This window comes from Symphalangus syndactylus, chromosome 11, assembly GCF_028878055.3.
Source record: "Symphalangus syndactylus isolate Jambi chromosome 11, NHGRI_mSymSyn1-v2.1_pri, whole genome shotgun sequence".
In the NCBI taxonomy this organism is placed as follows: domain Eukaryota; kingdom Metazoa; phylum Chordata; class Mammalia; order Primates; family Hylobatidae; genus Symphalangus; species Symphalangus syndactylus.
The window spans coordinates 134,155,897-134,165,153 of record NC_072433.2 but is presented as its reverse complement, the minus strand read 5'-3'; positions in this window follow the sequence as shown (position 1 = coordinate 134,165,153).

Sequence of the window (9,257 nt, the reverse complement as noted above, 5' to 3'; positions counted from 1 at the left end):
CAAGGGCATGACCCCGGGTGCCCAGGAAGGCTGAAGACAGCTCTGGGCCCTGTCTGGGCAGGCTGTGGCCTCAACAGCAGCCCTCAGAGAGGTGATGCCTAAGTCTCTATGCCTCACCTGGGGATGGCAAAACACCTTCAAGTCACTGAGCGGCTCCTCGCTGCCTCGGGTAACGGAGAGGAGCCGGCATGTTGTGGGAGGCATGGACGGGCTGGGGCTGGGAACTGCCTCCCCTTGCTCTGCTCTGTCCCAGGCCCCCAATTCCGTGGCAGGTGCCTCGGGACGAATCCCGACTTGGGCTGGTCTGAGGCCCCCTGATCTGTGTCACCCTCAGCTCTGAGGCCCCCTCTTGGCACCGCACTGTGACCGCTGTGCTGGGGACTCAGGAAGGCCAGGGCAGGCACTGGGTCCAGGGCAGGCAGGAGAAAGACTCCCCGGGGGCCCACTGACGTTCATGCTATGGATGGGAACGGTTTTAACATACTGTGGCCTCTGAAAGGGGCAGAAGCTTGTCCCTGTGTGCTTGTCCCGCTGGCCGCAGGCGATGCAACTGCCCTCCCTCCCTGACTGAACCGCAGCCACAAACCTCCTACAAGCCAGCAGTGCCCAGACTCAGGGGACAGAGAGCGGAGCCCGGACAAGGAGCCGTCCCCGTCACATTTGGCCTGCCCCGCTCCCAAACCCTGGGCCACCTCCAAACTCTCAGCCCCGCTGAGCACCCGCTCCCAAGCCCCGCGCCAACTCCTAACGCCGAACACCCGTTCCCAAACCCCGCGCCAGCTCCCAACGCCGAGGACCCGCTCCCAAGCCCCGAGCCAGCTCCCAACGCCGAGGACCCGCTCCCAAGCCCCACGCCAGCTCCGAATGCCAAGGAGGCAGAACCCTGTCCCCTCCCGGTTGAACCCAGGCCTCCCGCTGCTGCCGCTCCCAGGAGGGCTGTCAGAGGAAGCCCAAGACCCCCTCCTCAGGACTCTCTGTCCCTGCACACAATTCTGGAGGGAGCAAGCATGTCCCCACCAGGTCCCCTCATGGAGGCCACAGGAGAGCTGACAGCCACAGGCCAGCATCCAGGTGAAGGTGCGGCCTCAGCTTTCCTCACGGGCCCAGCCGCCTCTCAGGTGACCTGGTGTCTGGGAGGGTCTGCCCAGGGGAAGACTCCAGAACGAACCTCAGCAAAGTGGGGAACTCAGGTCCGTCAGAGCTCAGCAGACCCTGCCATGGTGGGAGAAGACCTCAGGCACGGAGCAACACCCCTGCTCCATTTTTCTTAACAAAGCCCTAGGTAGAGCCAAGTGTCTGCACCCCTGAGACCCGTGGGGGCTGTTCCAGTGACAGTGGGGAGGCCGGGTCCCCTCCTACAGCCACACGAGGGAAGTGGGCCGAAGCCCCTCATGTTGGGGCGTGGGGGTGTGCACAGCGCCGGAGCCAGAGGGCCACCCGCTCCGACCACAGAGGCCGTAGCAGCTCGGATGTGGACCCACCACTCTTAGGCAGAGTCCTGGAAGCCTGGGTCTCCCTCCCACCCTGGAGTACATCAGGGCCTGACAGCGAGGCACAAAGCCAGATAGGGCTCGCCCTGGAGGAGCTGGGGCTCCTGCCCTGCGGGGTCCAGGCCCGTCGCAGACTTGCAACAGCATGCCCTTGTTTTCACATTATGCGACAGCATGGGGAGCATGAACCCTGCCCCCCAGAAAGCACGTCCAGGTCTCAGGGACCAGGGAACTTCTCCATTAGAAAGGGGTCAGGTGCGAATGGAGATCCCCTGGCCCCAGGCTGGGCCCCCAAGAAACTGCGGATAATTCTTATACCTGGATCTCAGGAGCCACGACCAGCATTTTGGGCACTCCGAGGCGGCGGCAGCAGGGTGTGGTTCGCAAGACTCAGCCCAGGCCTTTCCAGAACTAAAGGTGTGCGCGGCGGGGGCTGCCTCCAATAAGGGGCCTCCCAGCTGCAACTCCTCTACCCCGGGGCCCAGCACACCTGCCGCAGCAGCCTGACCCTCCCAGGATCCTCTGGGTGTGTCTGGGTGGTGCCTTAGGATTCCTCTAATTTGGGGCCACCTGGTTTTAGGCTCCTGAGGCCCTAGGGAAGGAGGCAGAAGCCACTGCTCCTGTTTCATACATGAAAAGAGATATTCAGAAAACCTGCCCCAAATCCCCTGCTAACAAGAGGCAAACCGGGCTGACATTCCACCGTGTGGTCCAGCCGGGGCACCTACTTGGCAGCGCACCTGGAAAACCCCAGAGGCCTCCATGGGGGGCCCCTAACACTGCCCAGGATGTGATGCAGGGAGGAGGAACGTGGGGAGGGAGGGCGCCCTCAGCTACAGTCAGCCACCTCCGATCCAAAACACCTGGGAGGACCCCGCCCCATCGATGGATGGCCTGAAAAAGCCGTCTCTGGTGTTGCTGCCTCCGCCGCCCTTCCTTCTATAACCATATCCCCAGGGTTCTCCGCTCTCTAAACTCACTCTAGGAAAAAGAGGCCTAAATTCGCTCAGCCCAAGGCATCACAATGTCAAAGACACTTTGGTATTTTGACAAAAATAGCCTAAGGAATGCATCTCTAATTATCAGTGGGTTCTCGGGCACAAGTAGAGATACTTTTGAGAAGGAGTCTCCCAGGTTCAAGCAATTCTCCTGCCTCAGCCTCTCAAGCAGCTGGGATTACAGGCACGCACCATCATGCCTGGCTAATTTTTTATCTTTAGTAGAGGCAGGGTTCTGCTACGTTGGCCAGGCTGGTCTTGAACTCCTGACGTCAAGCGATCCGCCCAGCTTGGCCTCCCAAAGTGCTGGGATTACAGGCGTGAGCCACTGCGGCTGGCTGGAGATCCATTTTTGCAGGGCAAGGGGAGACTCCACATGGCACCCACTCAGAGCCCGGGCCTCGGCGGGTGGAAGCCTGGCTGGAAGACCCCCGGACCCTCCGACGTGCAGTCCTGGTCTTGGCCGCGGTTTGGGCTCTTCCCGTGGAGGATGGCATGCTGAACCCGGAGCCGGTGCAGCCCCTGCAGAGTCCGCCATGTGGGCTTCCCAGAGTCTCTGGAGAGGAGCGGCTGTGGCGCCAGCCCCAGGAAACGGGAGTGGCACCCATGCAGTGCTTTTCTCAGAACCCTCAGTACACCTGCTGTGGGTTTGTGGGGACTGGGGTGTGTTCTGCATGGACGGCAGTGGCCTGTTTCCACAAGCCCCTCGAATCAGGGACAAGCCAGGGCCTGTGGCCTCATCCCGGTCTGGACGCTGGGTCTCCTAGGCCGCTGGATCAAGGGGCCACAACCTGGGGTGCCGAACACAACAGGAGTCTAAGTGTCTCCAGCTCAGGAGGAAGTCCAGCACCCAGGTGTGGGCGGGCTGTGCCATGGGGCGGGGGTGGGGGCCGGGGGCGGCTGCAGCAGCCTGGTGCTTCTTGGCTGGCTCCTGTGGTCAACACACAAGTCCTCTGCACCTGCACGTCACCCTCCCCCTGCGCTCTGAATCCAAGCTTCCTCTTTTTATCAGAGCACCAGTCCTTGGATTAGGGCCCACCCTAATGGCCTGACCTTGATTTGATAGCACCTATGAAGACTCTATTTTCTTTTTTTTTTTTTTTTTGAGACGGAGTCTCGCTCTGTCACCCAGGCTGGAGTGCAGTGGCGCGATCTCGGCTCACTGCAAGCTCCGCCTCCCGGGTTCACGCCATTCTCCTGCCTCAGCCTCTCCGAGTAGCTGGGACTACAGGCGCCCGCCACCACGCCCGGCTAATTTTTTGTATTTTTAGTAGAGACGGGGTTTCACCGTGGTCTCCATCTCCTGACCTCGTGATCCGCCTGCCTCGGCCTCCCAAAGTGCTGGGATTACAAGCGTGAGCCACCGCGCCCGGCCCGACTCTATTTTCAATAAGGCCCTATGCCCAGAGGTTGGGGGGACCCCAGCATCTTTTAGGGGGACACAGTTCAATCTACAGGGGTGTAGATACATGGTGCCGTCCATCAGTGCGCTGTCAATGCTGTCCCTGGCATTTCTGCAGGCACTGGGGCTCCAAGGACCCTGCTGATGTGGTAACCCAGGGTGCAGGCCACAGAGAAAGCACCTTCACGAAGGGCCTGTGGAACCCGCTGCTGGCCTGCATCTGGAAGGGATGCCAAGTCCCTCTCCCCCGGGGGTCCCCTCTCCTATGTCTCCCACCCCAGGTCCCCCTGTCCCAGGCCCGCCCCTGTTCGCAGGAGCCCTGGACAGTGCTCGACCAGGTCCCAGGAGTGATGCGGCCCCAGCCCCTTGTCCGGCAGGCATCGCTCCCTTTGTGGCTGGACGAGAGAACACACTCAGTGGGCCTGAGTTCCTCCTTCCCTCAGCTGCAGAGCGTGGCCCCACCGCCTGCCTCGAGTAAGGTGTCAGCTCCCTCACACGACAGGTGGGAATCTCAAAGGACCCTGGCAGAGAGCGGACGGCAGAGTTGGAACTGAGCTCAGGTATGCGACTCTGCAGGATGATCCTGGGGACCCCACAGATCCCTCTCCTGGCGCCCGGGACTTACCCGCTGATGCCCAGCCTCCGTGTCACCTCAGAGCAGCTACTGTGACTTCCCACACGCATACGCCCATGGACACACGCACAAACACGCCTGTGGCCTGCAGACTCACATGCACGCTGCCTCGCTGCTTGATGGCTCAATTCCCACCTCATCTGCCGCAGGCCCAAGAGCCCCCTCAGCACCGGTCACTCTCCCTGGCCTGTGCTGAGGCATTGTACAGTTTCATGTGTCTTACGGGTGGTGTGGGCAGGGACTGTTCTAATGGGCAGCACAGCCAAGCCCGCAGCCTGGGCACCAGAAGGACACCACGCTCAACTGCCCATGTCAGTGGCCAGAGATGAGCACTTAGGGGCGTCTCTCCCACCCGGGAGCCTGGGCTCCCCGCGCTCCCTGCACTTCCTTTAATCAGACCATTCAGGCATTTGCTCCTGAACCTGCAGTGACCACTCCCCATTCCCTGTGCGTACGGCACGTTGCCACACACTCTCTTCTCTCTGCCTGACCCTTCACTTCTGCCTTGTGGGATATGGGGACGGAGGATGGCCCTCCCCACTCCTGGCGCCCTCCCTGCCCATGATCTGTGAGTAGTAAGTCTTTGAACGTGTTTCCTATTGCGGTGGGGACTGAATTTGCACCTTCCACAAGGAAGAATCAGGGGCTGCCCAGGCTGGGTTTTCTGGGGGTCGTGGGGGACACAGGGCAGGCTCCCAACACCAGAGCGATGGTCAGGCAGGCATAAGCTGGACGTGAATCAGACAGGAGCCACGGGGCGTTTGCCAGTGTGAGCAAGTTTCCTGGAGGGACTCATGGTAGCATGTCAGACAACTAGGCATTAGGCCATCTGCCAGGCAAAAGACATCCCAGGAAAGGCACATGGCAAATACCACGTCCATCCCCTTCATCCCCCAAGAGCACAGGGCTGCCAGCCACCTGGCACTGGCACTGGCACTGAAAGACAGTTTTGCTGGGGGCTCTGAAAACAACCCTGTCTGCCTCTCAGGACCCCCATATCACACAGGATGTGTCCACCGAACCCCAGCTTAAGAACCACCCTTCCTGGCCAGGTGCGGTGGCTCACGCCTGTAATCCCAACAGTTTGGGAGGCCGAGGCAGGTGGATCACCTGAAGTCAGGAGTTGGAGACCAGCCTGGTCAACATGGTGAAATCTCGTCTCTACTAAAAAATACAAAAATTAGCCAGACATGGTGGCACATGCCTGTAATCCCAGCTACTTGGGAGGCCGAGGCAGAAGAATCGCTTGAGCCCAGGAGGTGGAGGTTGCGGTGAGCCAAGATCACGCCACTGCACTCCAGTCTGGGCGACAGAGACTCCGTCTCAAAAATAAAAAAAAAAGAACCACCCTCCCCCTGAGAATCCGGCCCTCAGACGGTGGTGTGAGCGGCCATAAACAGTGAGTTCCCCTTCACAGAGGGGGACCAAGCACACAGTGACGCCCGGTCTGGCTGGACATGGAGATTTCAAGCACTGGGTTCACGTTTCTATGGGCCCACGACCTTGGGCCGCATGGGATTGTCCCGAGTCAGGACGTCGGCCTCGATGAACTGCCTCTGCTCCTGCAGAAGGGGCCATCTCTCTGAGTCCGAGGACAACCAAGGCCCAGCTGCCAGGCTCTCCTTTGAGGGCCTGGGTCTTCACCTGAGTGTCTCCACTCGAGACAGACAGGGCCTACGTGCCCCCAGAGCATGGGGCAGGGCCTCTAGAAAGGCCACGCTGTCTGCAAGCTCCTGCTTCTCTTCCATCCGGTTCAACAAGCCCTGCTGAACCCCCAGCACGCACCTGACCACAGGCGGGCATTGCGCAGGCAGCAAGGGCTGAGCCCCCCGTGCTCTAGCTCTCAAGGAGTGTGTTCTAATGTGGAGTGAGCGTTTCCAAGGTTTGGGTCATAAAGCCCTATCAATAAAAAATGAGCAGTGGCTCCTGCCTGTAATCCCAGCACTTTGGGAGGCCGAGGCGGGCGGATCACTTGAGATCAGGAGTTCAAGACCAGCCTAGCCAACATGGTGAAACCCAGTCTCTAGTAAAAATACAAAAATTAGCTGGGCATGGTGGTGCCCACCTGTAATCCCAGCTACTTGGGAGGCTGAGGCAGGAGAATTGCTTGAACCCAGGAGGCGGAGGTTAGAGTGAGACTCCGTCTAAAAACAACAGTCAATGATGGCAGAGATGTCTATCTTGATGGATACCTGTGTGCACATCTCCAGGCACTATGGTTATATTCACTGTAAAACCAGGAAAGCAGGAAGACATATGCATAGGAAGGATGAAAATGTCAACATAAATGGAACTGTAACGTTTCTGCCCTGACCAGCAGTTCCTGGGGTGAGCTCCCCACTGGAAAACCGCTCTTGGGCGTCAGATGGAGGCAGATGGGAGGGGTCAGGCTGCCGGGCCCAGCACAAGTCATCATCCCGATGTCCTAGACGTCCAGGGAAGGGGGCAAGGACCTGGGCCGCCTGCTGCAGTTCAAGAGGGCGGGTCTAGCAGGCGACGGGCCATGCATGGGTTTCCCACCGCAGGGGCACGTAAGTTTAACCCCCAAAGCCAAGCTGCCAGCAATGAGGAACGGAGGACACGGAAAGGATGGAGACGGCCGCCCTCCCCCAATCCCCATCCCCAAGGCTGTACATGTGGGAAGGGGGACGCTGATGTTTCCCTCTGTGGGGCCTTATTGGGTCCAGCCTGGACACTGCCCTGTACGTCACAGCTGAAGAGTGAGTCTGCAGCTGACTTGACTGTCCCTGAGGGGCAAGTTGTTGCGGCAGCCTTAGGACCCCACCCCAAAGGTGCTCACAGGCTCTCTGGGGCGTTCCCAGGATGAGATCAGCCATTCTCCACAGGAGGGCTACAGCAGCCCAGAGTAACACCAGGCTCTAGCTGGGATTACAAGATAAGCTTGCTGGGGCTTGGCGGGTGGCCACACAACGGGTAGGTGGGCGGGGAGGGACGGTGTGGGTGGAGGCTTGGCTCAGGTATCTGCAAGCGTTATCTGTGTCTGCAAGGGAGAGAGAGAAGGAAGAGAGGTTATAAATAGAAACCTTTCCAGGCGAGGAACAGGTGAATAAGCAGAAGGCAGGCATGTGTCCTCTGAAATCCACACTCCCAGCAGGGTGGTGCCAGGCTGTGGTTGCAGGAGAGGCGGGCACCTTCTTCCAGGGACGCCCCCACCTGTCCTTCCACTCCCCTCACCAAGTGGCAGACAAGCTGGAGTATGGCTGGGTCCCAATCCTACTGTGTCCTAACCTCTCACAGCCTTGATCTTCTTTTTTTTTTTTTTTTTTAATTTTTTGAGACAGGGTCTTGCTCTGTTGTCCAGACTAGAGTGCAGTGGGGTCATCATAGCTCACAGCAGCCTCCACCTCCTGGAGGCTACTGCAACAAGCAATCCTCCCTCCTCAGCCTCCTGAGTAGCTGGAACTGAAGATGGGTTTAATTAGCCTGGCTAATTAAAACAATTTTTTTTTTTTTGTAGATACGGGATCTCATCTTGTTTTTCAGGCTGGTCTCAAACTCCTGGGCTCAAGCAGTCCTCTTGTCTCAGCCTCCCACAGTGCTGGGATTACAGGCGTGAGCTACTGAGCCCAGCCTCACAGCCTTGGTTTTTTTCATTGGCAAACTGGGGCTGATACTAGCCCAGCTTTTCACACCCTGGATGTGGGATGTGGGATGCTGGTGTGACATGGCCTTCTGCCCTGCTGTCTGTCCCTCAGAGCTTCCATGGACTCACCACCCCCCACCTTCCTCACCCCCGGCCCACAGACGGCAAAGGCCACCCAGCTCTGAGGTGGAAGCCCTGCCAGGGAGGCAGGCCGGTGGCACAGCCAGGGACACCATATGTGCACGCCAGCCCAGAGACGGCCCCACCTGGCCCCTAACGTTATGAAATGTCCATGTCAAAAGAGGCCCAGACACTGGACACAGCGGCTCCCAGCTCTTTAAGGCCCTGAGGGTTCTACAGGACCACAAAGGAGGGAAACGGCTTGCCCAGGTCACACGTGCAGCTGTTGCAGAATTCATGTGATTCGCCCGTTTTATTAAATTTCCCATAACCATGTCCAACCCCCTGGGAATTACAGGCCAAGTCCTCTGTCTTCCAAAAAAGAGCTTTCTGGAAGCACTGGGCAAATTCCTAAAGCGCTGTTTCCAGGTGGGAAGTTTTCGGAGACTGCGGCCCATGTAGAAAGGGCCACTCTCCCCAGGCCATCGGTCCCGGGCTTGTTCCAGGGAACTGACTGGGGGCCGCTACTAGGATCGTCCAGTAGACCCAACTTCCGATTTCTTAGCCTTTCTCCATCAATCCTGCCGTGCAGAGGAAACATCGTAGCTGAGATAACGTGGGGAAGGAAACGCGGGGGCCGCGCGACTGCGAAGATGGAATAGTTCATCAGAAACAAAATATTCTCCAAACAGTGGGTTCAACTCAATGCCTATCTTACTGTGTTAAGTAATTCTCAGCTCGGTTTACCCTCAGCTTTGAACTCTGTCCTTTCACTCACGGCGAGTGGGTGGCCAGGCCCGAGTGGTCGGTGTGTGACTCGGCGGCGCGCGCGCCAGAGAAGTCCCGTGGAGAGGACACCGGCGGCCACCCGCTCTCTGCCCCGCCCCGCCGGCGCACCTGTCCTGGGCGTGTTGCCCGCGACCCCGCCTCGCCCTCAGCTCCGCCCCCTTGGCCCCGCCCCACTCGCGCCGGGCGCTGGTTGGCGAAGGCGGTGTGCTATGCTAATGAG